This window comes from Paralichthys olivaceus, chromosome 19, assembly GCF_024713975.1.
Source record: "Paralichthys olivaceus isolate ysfri-2021 chromosome 19, ASM2471397v2, whole genome shotgun sequence".
NCBI lineage: Eukaryota > Metazoa > Chordata > Actinopteri > Pleuronectiformes > Paralichthyidae > Paralichthys > Paralichthys olivaceus.
The window spans coordinates 4300398-4312663 of record NC_091111.1 but is presented as its reverse complement, the minus strand read 5'-3'; the positions used below and the strand labels follow the sequence as shown (position 1 = coordinate 4312663).

The 12266-nt window shown below is 41.5% G+C and overlaps 1 protein-coding gene across 3 annotated transcripts in view; it reads left to right on the top strand.

Annotated features, from left to right (window-relative positions):
• The window catches only part of disp1 (dispatched homolog 1 (Drosophila)), an 89037-nt gene that overhangs the window by 3571 nt on the left and 73200 nt on the right, over positions 1-12266 (top strand). Inside the window, exons 1-2 of one of the 3 annotated variants that reach the window (XM_069515527.1) lie at positions 1113-1297; positions 3630-3714. The gene's annotated coding sequence lies outside the window, so the exon portion shown is untranslated. Of the gene's footprint in view, positions 1-1112; positions 1298-3629; positions 3715-12266 lie in introns of those variants that run through there. The other 2 variants (XM_069515528.1, XM_020091884.2) reach the window with 2 other exon arrangements.

Here is a 12266-nt window from a genome sequence, read left to right as displayed (position 1 = left end):
TCCTGGAAAAGCCAGCAAGGGCAATCAATACATCCCACCCCCTCCGACATGAACGTGCACTGCCTGCCAACTGCAGGAAGCCGACCTATCTGTGACTCGCTGGCTTACATGGCTACTGTTTCTGCTTCAACGATGCACAGGCTGGTCACACATACATGAATGAAGCAGTGGCCAACCTTCACCTCCTGGTTCACTTCATATCAAAATGAACCTCGGGGGAAATAAAACATTCACTCTCTGTGGTGAAGCAAGTGCGTAGCTTTGTGTGGCGTTCAACTATGGCGAACTTTGACCCACAATATTTGCTTTGCATTCGTGTATCAGGGCACGGTCATAAACACTCAATTGCAAAGTGAATATCCTTGGTCGTGAAGAGGATTTCAACAAAAAGATTGAAGGTGTTTCACAAACAAATGACCAACCCTACCTTTAGCAGATGTTATTTGTTTTAAAAGTATCTTCAATGTTATATTTCTTATTCTTATTTTGTCTTTTTTTCTTCTGTGTTGTTTTTGTCCCTCTGTATTACTCATTATTTTTTCTATTATTATTACATAGACCTGACAAAAATCTTACAAATAATAACTTCTTTTTCAAATGTACCCAGGCCACTAATAAGACAAGAGTACATTACAATAAAAAAAAAAACTACTGGAATACTATAAAATGACTTTATCATTACACAGAATAAAAGGAGATAAGACTATAGGTTACACTATCCCTCTTCCAGAAACCTCCTACCAACAACAAATAAGATAAAATGTCTTTCAGCAAAAATGACCATCCATTCCTTTAACGGATATTGTTTGTTTTTATTGTTTCTTTAATGTTTAATATCTCTTTTCTGTCTTATTATTTCCTGAATTTTTTTATTACTGTGTTCTTTAGCACTTTGTATACACCTAACCAAAAATAACCTTGTTGTCATGTAAAGGTGTATTTAGACCACTTTAATAAAACAAGAGTCTGTTTTTCAGTCATCATAATGAAAACCACTAGAATAATAGAAACCTACTGCACAGAGCCCTGAAGGAGATGAGGGGTTAGGGTACACTCCCCCCTCTTAGTGCCCTTCCAAGTTCCCTTCGTTTTCCAGAGGCTCCTAATGGTTGTGGAGTGCGAACAAGTCGTCAGTGCGCAGCTGCCCACTCAACATGGTTTGATGCTTGTGTAGTGGATACATCAGCATCCGGCGAAAGAGGAAAAACCCACAGCAGAGCAGCGGGGATACTTGAGTGTTCTCCTGGAAGTTCTCACCGTGGGTTTTATCGCCTTCAACCACCGGCTGGGAGCTCGTGTGAGTACCCGCACAGAAACCTGCGAGCGGGCGCTATTGTTTAGCCAGCTGTTTTGGCCGGGGAGGGGAGGTTAGCTTAGCAGCGTCCGCCGGGCTAACGCCAACTTAGCTGCGGCTCGGCCACAGCAAACCGCAGCGTCTGGGTTTACTGTGGCTGCTAAAAACTGTCTGGAGGGAGCAGGCTTCGTCTACCACCGGAGACACGCGTAGCTCCGGTGTTGGAGGTAAACGCTAGCGGGTGGAGTGAGAGGGTCAGCTGTGATTTGACGTAAGGCCGAAGCTGGGGTGATAACGCCATCTTTCGCTGCAAAACACGCTCCGGCACTGAACTCACAGTGAAAAGTCCGAAGAAGCAGCTGCACTAGAAACACACGCTGGTTTGTTGTTGCTCTTTCAGCTGTGGCTACATTCACTCGTGCAAGTTTTTGCTAGTTTGCTCAAAGTTGTCTCACACAGCATCCAATGGACAGACACTGTGCTCTGAACTCTGGATCCTCTCCGGAGTTGATGAATGAAAACGGCCTCTGTGCATGTGTTGTTCCTGGAGTGTTGTCTTATTTGTCTTGTGTTTTTAAAGAGAATTGGCCGATCGCTGTATTTGAACACCTGCCTGTGAGAGTTGTGTTTGCAGGGGGGGGGGGGGGTGTCAGACAATTCTTTATTACTGAAGCGACACCTCCATTTAAGAATGTATTCATCACATTATTGTGTTCCCACTCTTTGGTTAATTTGACTTCATGTGTTTCACCTTGTTTTAAAGTTCTAATCGGCAAAGACAAAGAAAAATCTGCACTGAAAGATGGCTGTTGTTTTATTACTGTATTCTCTAAAGCACTTTGCATACACCTAACCAAAACAACTTTGCATTGTTGTCATTTAAATGTGTATTTAGGCCACTTAATGAAACAAGAGTCTGGGTTATTTGAATCATCATAATAAAAACCACTAGAATGATATAAACATACTTCACAGAGCACTGAAGGAGGTTAGGGTGCACTGTCCCCTCTTAGTGCCCTTCCAAGTTCCCTACGTTTTTCCAGAAGCTCCTAATGGCTGTGGAGTGCGAACAAGTCGTCAGTGCGGATACATCAGCATCCGGCGAAAGTTGGCTGAATTTCTAATTGGTGTTCACAGTGGTGGATAAGCCTCTGTTGTCCTTACTTGAATACAGGAGTTTGTTACAACATGGATCTGTTGACGGAGAAGATTCTTGGTCTGTTGTGGACGGCTGAAGCATTTCAGTATTAAACTATGGGGGGGAGCAGATGCAGTCCATTTTTAAGATCATTATCGTCTTTAGGTGCAGACTCTCAACAGGATCACAACTGCCTAAACAAAACAAAAGCATCCAACCTAAAGCACTCCTGCAGAGGCCTTCAGACCTCTCAGGTCAACCACCTGGCACAGGCATATTGAAAGTCATACCCAATAGTATAGGCATTAGAATGTAACACATTCCTGGACAAGTAAATGTCTTTATTTTTATTCTATAATACAAAAAAAAGCATCCCTGAAATCTCCTGTTAACCTCAAATTGAACCTCAAATTTGAAAGCCTCTGTCAGATGTTCAGAGGCCTCCTGAGGGGCAACATTGCAAATATAGAAGTCGGTGTTAGTGGTCTGACCTCTCTGAACCTGATATGAAATGATTGGTTAGAAATTCTGTGACCATTACCAAGCCCAACCATACCATTTCCTTTTTAAAGCTGTGATGTACGGCACCATGACACAAATCCTTTACTCCATTCAGGCACAGCAGTACAGCAGTGTCAGTCAAATTGGCTTTAGGAGCAATGACTTGTTTATGGAAAAAGTAAGGAGATCTTAAATTCCTGGCGCGTATGGACTTTGCACATGGTGTCATTACTTTGTCGTGTAAGTGTTTCTCTCACGAGCATTAGCAAACTAATCCGCTACTTATAGCCTCTCAACATCATATAAACGTGACCAGCAGCTTTCAAGCCAATAAAACTGTTTAGAAACAGATGTGGAAAATGAAAAGGCAAAGAGCACCAGGTCAGAGGCTACAAGAAAAAAAACCTTTACACTGTGCGTCGATGTCTTACTCCTTTCTTTAATTTGTTGATTCATATTTTTTGTTGTTAACATCATAAATGTCTGTTCCCATCTCTGACAATTTCCTTCATTAAGTTTTAGTCTGAAAGGTTTCACTGGGTGTGTTCACACATGTTATTTAATCTAGGCTTCAGATAAAAACACATTTGATAATGATAACAAGTTTCTGTTGATCCACAGTTCTGTGAGAGGAAAAACATTCAGTGCTGGGAAGTATTGCGCAATTTGATTTCTTAATGTCTTTCCTCTTATCAGAGTTTCTCGGAGGCTGTCAGGTGTGATCGTCACGTTGTTGCTGGAAACGCTTGGAAACACAGAGAACTCATCTAAAGAATTTACAGTAAGCATCTGGAGCCAAACATTTCCCACACCTCAAGTCCATACACCCATGACCATGAAGGATGCTTCCCATATAATTTTCCAAAATGAGTGTATAAGCATTAGAGCAGCTACATTAACAAATATCACACAAACCGCTTTGAGCAATATGTTGGGAGCACCATGGTTAGCCTGTCCATATGTGTGTTATCTGGGCTTTACTGATGGTTTTTAGAGATCAGCAGTGGCAAACCATTGAGTGCATTTGCAAAGTCTGCAGCTTGGCTTTGCTCGCTTATGATACTTCTCTATCTTCTTGGAAGTTGCTTGTCTGCTCAAGGAAAGGCCACCAGGGGGCACTATTAGGCTTGATATTATAACACCAGCCCCAGTGGTCCAAAATGTCCTGAGGCCTTTCCTGTGAGACGCCCCTGTTGAGATTTCATGTTGGATGTCAAGAACAAAAGTTCTCCATCGCAATGTTAACAATTCTGTCCAGCTCAGTGCTAACTTAAAGTCAACATCTCAAAACACGGTGGCTAATTAGTATGTCAATAATCTCGGATTAATTTGATGCCCTTATGAACTACCTGAATGTCATTATGCAAGGTTTAATGTTACATTTAATACTACATTAAAGTCCAAAGTGGCTGTAAAGCCTTTTTTGATCCTGTGATTACAGTAAAGAGAGGAGTCAAGCATGGTAATAGCTCCAATTATTATGCTGCCATGCACCATCAGCAGTATTAAACTCCTGATCACTAATGGGCCACCGGAGTGCTGAAGGCTTTCATGCAGCAATTAGCCAGCACTGTGTATATTTAGAGATACTTATACAGACTGAGAGACGGGAAAAGGCTTGACAATAAATCTAGTCTAATCAATAGACTCGTTTGGTCTTTTAGCCATGAAAGTGTTACTACCTAGATAGCAATGGCTTGTACAACATACTATTTTTAGTGCAATAATTATTCTACTGCTGCTCAAGGAAATGGTTACGTTGTTTATATAAAATTGATCTGCTGTGATTTTATTTTTTTAATGCAACAGCAAGGAAGTGGAGCAACATAGAACACAGCCTGTTTGGGCCCTGTGATGTCTACAGATAAATGTGTCACACTCTATAATGTCCCACTGAGCACACACCTTTTCCTTTAAACCAAATGGGCCCCCCCCCCACTTTTCCCCCCTCCCTGTCATCCCTCATTGTTATATCTATGCCCCCTCATCATCGTCATCCCAAATGTCTCTGAATCCCTCCATCCTGGCCTCCCAGCTCTTATGAACAACTGGCCAGGACAGCTGGCTTCAACAGCTGCCTGCCATCTCATTTTTGGCCCATCTCCATCTGGACAACTTTTCCCATAGAGCTGGCCTTTTCGTAAGCCGGTCATTTTGTTTCTATATCAGTCTTTGTTCTATCTTTGTGTCAGCATTCATCAAAAAGTATGCTAAAACCAAACTACAGTTCTTTCTTGTATTATTATACGTTTAGATGTTGGAAGCATTTATGATGCTTCCTCTTGCTCATGTGGCCTAGATGTGTCTGTAAAATCTGCTACCTTCAGCAGAATACAAACTCATGGAAGAAAATAACAGTTAACAAAATTGCTTTTGTCTGCATCAGCAATTATTGTGTTATCATTCTTTCTTTGTTTTTCTTTTACTCCACTGACGACATCAGTATTCTTTCCCGCTCCCTCAGAATGAATCCCAGGTGTCATCTGGGCTATAACCCCTGGTCTGAATCGTCTTTTGTCCATCTGCTGATAATATGCTGTAATCTTTCCTGATTGTAACTGCTGGTGTTTAGACGAGGGAAAAGTTCCCCGGGCAGTGGCAGGAAAGGCAAAGTGAGGGACTGCACGAACAATCTGAAAATTAATTTCTCTCTTATTTGGAAAAATGGCCATAAATGGACCTGTTTGAAGAAAACATAACATAACTGCAAAGGATTTATCAGCCTCATCTATCTGTCTAATCATTTTAGAAGTCTCTGTGTGCCTGTGAAGCACATATCTCGAAAACTGTACATGTTATCGGCTTCACACTTGTGTGTTGTTAAGGGTCATGGGAGTGCAATGTCAAATTTGGTGCGATTTGGACACACAATACATTCAAGATTAATGAACAGGCAACCAGAGCTCTCTAGCAGAGGCAGTGAGGACTCATACATGTAAGTGACGTAGGAGATCACAAGTATGGGCATGTTCTGGACAACAGCAACAACAACTTCACTTGCTGCAGCTCAATTACTGCTGGTCACTTTGACAGTTTTAAGCTGCTTTCAGACATGCACTGAAATCTGGAGAGCCTCTGCATTTTCTCCAGAGGAGGTGTATGTATGAATGCAGCCTCCACAGTTTCTGCTGACTTGCTCTGCCTGGCCCCCTAGTATGAAGTCAGCCGAAAGTCTGCAGAATCTTATGTGACAACACAGGGGATCTCCTGCTGAGTTCATCGTTAGCTAGTGAGGGGTCATACCCGATTCTCTTGAGTTCCTTCTCGGGACATGTCTGAAAAGGGCTTCAGAAAGAAAACTGCTACATGCATTATCACAGGCCAAGCAAACAGTCAGAGGGCAAACCTTGTGCAACTCTTGCTGTAAATTGTCTCAAACTGGAGTTACAGTTGAGGAATTGAGCCATCAAAATGCTGCAGGACCTCAGTGACTCTTTGTCCACTGTCTGATGTGCAGTTGTTGGTACTGTAATTTATCTTGCCCTGCTACGAGCTGTATCATCTGCTCTCCCTCCTCGGGGTGGCACCGAGGTTAATCGGGCCGGGACTTGTTGCCACTGGAGGCATGACTGCACACTTGCTGTCTATAATTCAAACTGTTGCACCGCACTCTTTGATGTTGAGCTGAGGCATGGAGACGCTGGTGGATCTTGTGGACCATGGCACCGCCATGCCTAATCTCTGTCTGTCTTTGTAGAGACTTCAAACTGCTACACAGTTTGGATTTGTGTCTGTTTGGTGCGGACAGGCCAGCAGGTCACATCCACTGAAAGACAGAGGGAGAGATGTTCTCCCAGCTCGGAGCAGACAAAGCTTTTCACTATCAGGCCTGTCAAGGACATGGATTTAGATCAGTCTGAGATTAATATTTAGATCTCAGTATGAATGAAATCCAATCCAGGGCTCAAATTTCAAAGTTGTAGACCTGGCAGGATTGTCCTGCGAGAGGATTTACTGTATAGAAAATAGTTGACATAACCAGTTTGATGTCCAAGTGCATATTTAAAGTAATAAAGTGTATTGCAATGTGCACATAGGCTTTTTTCTATTCATTTAAAATTAATTTGGGGGCGGCTGCTCTAAATGATTTATACGCTGCCCCAGGAATTAAGTTTAAATTAACCAAGAAAAGCCTAAGTGCACATTTCAATACATTTTTATTTATTGTGTCTCATCCGCAGTGGCCCAGGTTCAATTCCAACCCAGTGCCCTTTGCTGCTTGCCAAAAAAGCTCCATAAATATCAATTTAAACTTCCTCAATATTGTCTTTGGTTGGATAATAAAAAAAACTTTTAATTTTGTGCAAAATGTTAACTAGAGCCAATCATTATGACATTTTGGGGGCTGAATTTTGGATACCAATAAGTCGGCTAGATGTTGTTATCAAACTCTTATGACAAAGAAATGTAATTAAGGCTCGATATTTTAACCATACATGTAATAAATATAAATAAGAAAAAGAAAACACAAGAACTTGAAAATAAAACACATAATAAAGATATATTGTAATGTGAAATGTAAATAAAAATGCATGTCTTTTCTGCATTGTTTATTCCATAACGTTTTTGTGCGTGCACATCAGCAAATATCACTGACACCGATGTGAAAGGCTCATATCTGCCAATTTTATCAGCCAACTGATAAATTGGTCCGGCTTGTTTGACCTACATGTTGCACTGAGATGCATTAGTTGAGAATTCTTCGTTCTGTCAAGAACATTTAGACCTCGTTACAAGAATTTATCAGCTGACTCAATCGTGCGTCAACATATTTTACAAAAAGACACTATTAAGGTAACAGCAAAACTAAACAACTATAGCAATTATTATTTAGAAACAAAACTGGTACAGATAAAACCTTTTAAAAAATCACAAAACTAACAACAAGGAAAATATAAGATACTGTTGGATCTAACAGTAAATCATGTCAGATTTGTATTTTTTGGGGTCAACTCTGCATGGATAAGTAGAAGTAGAAACACAAGGATTTGGGTATATCATGGTAGAATGCAATCTGAGCGATAATAAGGTGCTTCTCCATTTCATGCTTGATAAGTCAGGGTTCTGTAGAACGTGCGTTGATATGTATGTGCAGCATTGTGTTGTGTTTTGATCAAGTTTTCTGGTTATGATGATTGCAGCAGTGTTCTGGACCAATGACAGGATATTGAATGATGACTGTTTGGCCAGAGAGAAGGAAAATGAACTAATCAGGTCCAGATGACATCTGAGCAAATGAATGAGATAAACAGGCAGATTCTGGATTTTGATGCAGAGGTGGTGAAAAGCTGACATTCTGACTTGATGTGGGATTCAAGTGACACGGATGGATCAATTCCAAGATGAGACACCAAGACGTTTAACTGTTTCGCTCTGTGAGATTACACAATCATCAAGATATAGATATTCATGTGTGGTTGGTCCAATTTAAAGAATAAATAACAGCCAAAAAGTTAGAGGAACAGAGACAAGAAGTTCTGAATGAAAACAATGAGGTGGTTAATGGTCACTATGCAGCCATGAATAGCAAGGATTTGATTTGATTTAATTGAATTTATTAACTCACAGAAATGTAACTAGCTTGTTCATGGTTGTAGTTTCCAGTCCTTTCTTAAATACTTTTTACTTCATCTCAGGATTCAATAAGGAATTCATTATGCTTTATAGAAAGTTGCAAACTCAGCTTTTATGAAAGTTACACACACAGCTTGTGACACAGCAGCTGGTGTTGCCCTGTATTTGACTGTAACCTTAGATGCACATTTAACATAGATGTTCATTGCACATAAAAATCTAAATTATTGAGGTTATGACATAAGAAATCCAATGTAATAACCAATTCACTGACTTTTAATGTCATTAGGAATAAGATATCATAACTCAGAAATGTTGTTATTGCAGTTTAAATTCAGTGCAGCTTGCCCTGTCATTCAACTCTCCAGTCAGTAAGTGAAGGATAAACAGCCTCAGTGGAGTTTTGGTGGAGATGCCAAAAACAGTTAATATAAAAGGAAGTGAAGAGTAACTGATTTTATTTATATCAACACGTCCTTTGCATTTCACGTCTGTCTTAAAACCCAGTAGATAGTAAGGAGAAATAAAGGGATGACTAACTAAAATAATGAGGTGTATAAGTGAGTTTCATGTTCTCTGTGAGCTGAAAATAGATTTTTTTATTCCAAACTAAGTGTCTGAACCACCAGATGACTCATGCATACTGTGTAATTTACTGGAAATTGTTCAGGCGAAGTTAAGGCTCCAGTCGACACACCCTTCATTTTTTTATCTTTTCTCATAGAAGAATTAATCCCTTGATCAGAAGAGTAGAGCCACAGGTCTCTCTTGTTCTCGCTATCTTTTCTCATCCCTTAAAAAAGATCTTGTTTTTGGTTACCACTTCCCCCACCTATTTTTATGTGATTGTCAGTTCTGATTATCTCACTGAAAGACAGACATTTCAAATGGCACTCAGCTGTGAAGATGCATACGGGCAAATCCTCGATACTCAAGCGTAATCCGTCTACTTTTTGATTACACCCCTGGACTTAATGTTGGGGCGTGTCTCTGGCCTGTAGATGATCCCACCAGGCATGCTGGAGCCTAAGCAGACAGAGGCATGGACCCCATCATGGCATCTCACCGACCATCCATCACATCGGCCCCTATCTCAATGTCTTTACGGACCTCGTAATTGAAAGCAGGCAGCCCCCATAGGCCCTTTTTCCTTTCGGGGTCCCGGGCTTTAGATTAAAGAAATCGATAGCGCCTGCTGCTCCTCAGTAACCACATGTGAAATTTTACAGGCTCTGGCCACTGCACTCTGCTTTCAGCTATCTGACCCAGAGAGGGTCTCTCCACCCTGTGTGAATACAAGTGCTTGAAGAAACGACCCCTGGCTCGTTCTGTTGCATCTGTGGCCAGGCCCACAGACTCGACATATCACCACAGCTGTCATTGTTTGTATATTTGATATAGTGACGGATGCCGGCAAGGAACAGGTGTTGCGCATTAGTGCCACTATTTTATTCCACCTCAACCCCCCCCAGAAAAAGAAGTGGACTGCGGCCAATAGAGTTGTCAGAGTGTATCATAGTAACATATGGCAATGTGACTTTTAAACTGAGCTTTGCTACAAAGCATTACCTTTACAGATTTCCTAAGGAAAAGGAAGAGGCACAGAGAAGGAACAGGAATTAATGTGGTTCAGGTGGACTGACCCCAAAGACGGATCAGAAACATGGGAATGTCTTTGAACATCGACCTTTTTCTCTCCTGCTGTCTCCTCTCAGTACTTTCTGTTGGCCTGTATTGAGTTTGTAGGAATACCAACCACAGATGGAAAGTTTTCCATATTTGGTTTTGACATTTATGTCCCATATACTTGAATATTATTCTAAAGGCCTATCTGATAATTTCAGTGTTAAACTCGTTTAATGTCACAGCTATAAAATCCAACGCATGAACTGAATAAACTGAGGACTAACTACCATACTCTGGGGGTTTGAGTCTCCCCATACTGCAAGCAGCTTAACCAAATATGCACTGTATTTTGTCATGGGGCCATCATTCTGCTTGAGTTTTTTTTTGCCTTGATTCTTTGCGTGAAGACATTTTTAATCCCCTGCCTTGCACCGGCCTGCAGAACAGTTTGGCTTCCCTCACCTCATTAGTCTTGGTTTGTGTGTGTACGAAACGGAGTGTGAGCGAGCACGTCGCTTCACTGCATCTTTGCTTGGTTGTTTAGCTCTGCAGACAAATCTCCACAGACAGGAGCCTGGCTCCCCCCACAGAGGATAGCCTCATTAGGATTTGTTGCACAAAGTGGAAAATGTTGACTGGCTGAGGGAGCAACAAGGCCTTCCCTCGCAGGGACACATGTTCCTCACTGTGCCATGACCCCGGAGCTCCGGGCCTTGTCGAATCACATTTGGCTCATATGCCTCCCAGCCAGGGGCTCGGTTACCCCGGGATCAACCTTTCTGCTCCTTCACTGAGGCCTCTATGAAAAACTGAGCTTACGGTTTTAATACACAGGGAAAGTTGTTGAGGCAACACTGAGAGCTGATGTTGCGATCACGAGGTGTGGAGTTGAGTGATCATTGCACCCTGTGTTGTTCCTCTTCAGGTGTTGGAACATTTAGGGGGATGACGTGGTTAGAGGTGCTCTGAGTACCCAGGGTTTTATAGTTATCATTACTATAGTCATAATCTCTTTATTATATATAGGGCTGAATGATTGTGAAGTTGTAAGGGGGGACTTTAGAATGTATGATAAGATCGACAACATGACAGAGCCCCAAAAATGAAGCCAAATCAACTTGATCACCCCCTGGTGGCTGGTCATTTGTTATTTGATGCTATGTAAACAGGGTGAAACATAGAGATTGACAGCTGAGACTGACTCACGATTGGTCAAGGTCGCGCCAATTCATGTGCTTGACCAATTGCAAGTCAGTCTCAGGGAGGAATTCAGCGTGCGTCATCCAACTTCATATACATTCCATGAGAGGCTCAGACATTACTTTACAAATATTCTTATCCAGCATGTCCATCCATCCATTCTCATTATCGATTATCCTTTTGAGGGTCACGGGGAGCTGGAGCCAATCCTAGCTGACATCGGGCAAGAGGTGGTGTACACACTGGACAGGTTAAGATAATCCTTTATTAGTCCCATAAAGGGTACATTTGCAATATTACAGCAGCAAGAGTCAAAAATAGGCATCTGTAATATGCAATACCTAAGTGTAGAAAAATATGAATGGAATAAAAACCAATAAACAAGTGTGAGAATATGTACAGTGAATGGATTGCACATGAACCGCTGTATTGCACAGACAGAATGAATATTGCACAGTTAAGAGAGTAAAACCAGTCCATGATGGGTGCGTGTAGTTTTACTGGGAGCACATTTAACCATTTACCTGATATTAAATTCTTTACATTGCACTATTTCTATGTTGCACATTTTGAAGGTTAGATTGCAGATGTGCGAGTCATGTCATGATGATGTCATTGCCAGACGGAGGTAAAGCACACAGGTCACCTCTGTCTCATCTCAACCATCTCAGCTTGACGTAATGTCACTGCTCTGATTAAAAGGGGCGGGAAGTTCTCCCTGGGCGGTGTAGATGGACAGCGTCACCTTCACCTTGGATTTGCAAATGGAGAAAATCAAAGACTTATGTGGAGGAATGCCATTAAAAACAATATCAAGAAAGAATCCATTGTAGTGCATTAAATATGTTTTGCATAATGCAGGGATGAAGGAACAGAGATGTTGATTGTCTCCTCTTCTCAGCACTGTTGAATCATTCCCACCTCTGCCAGTCT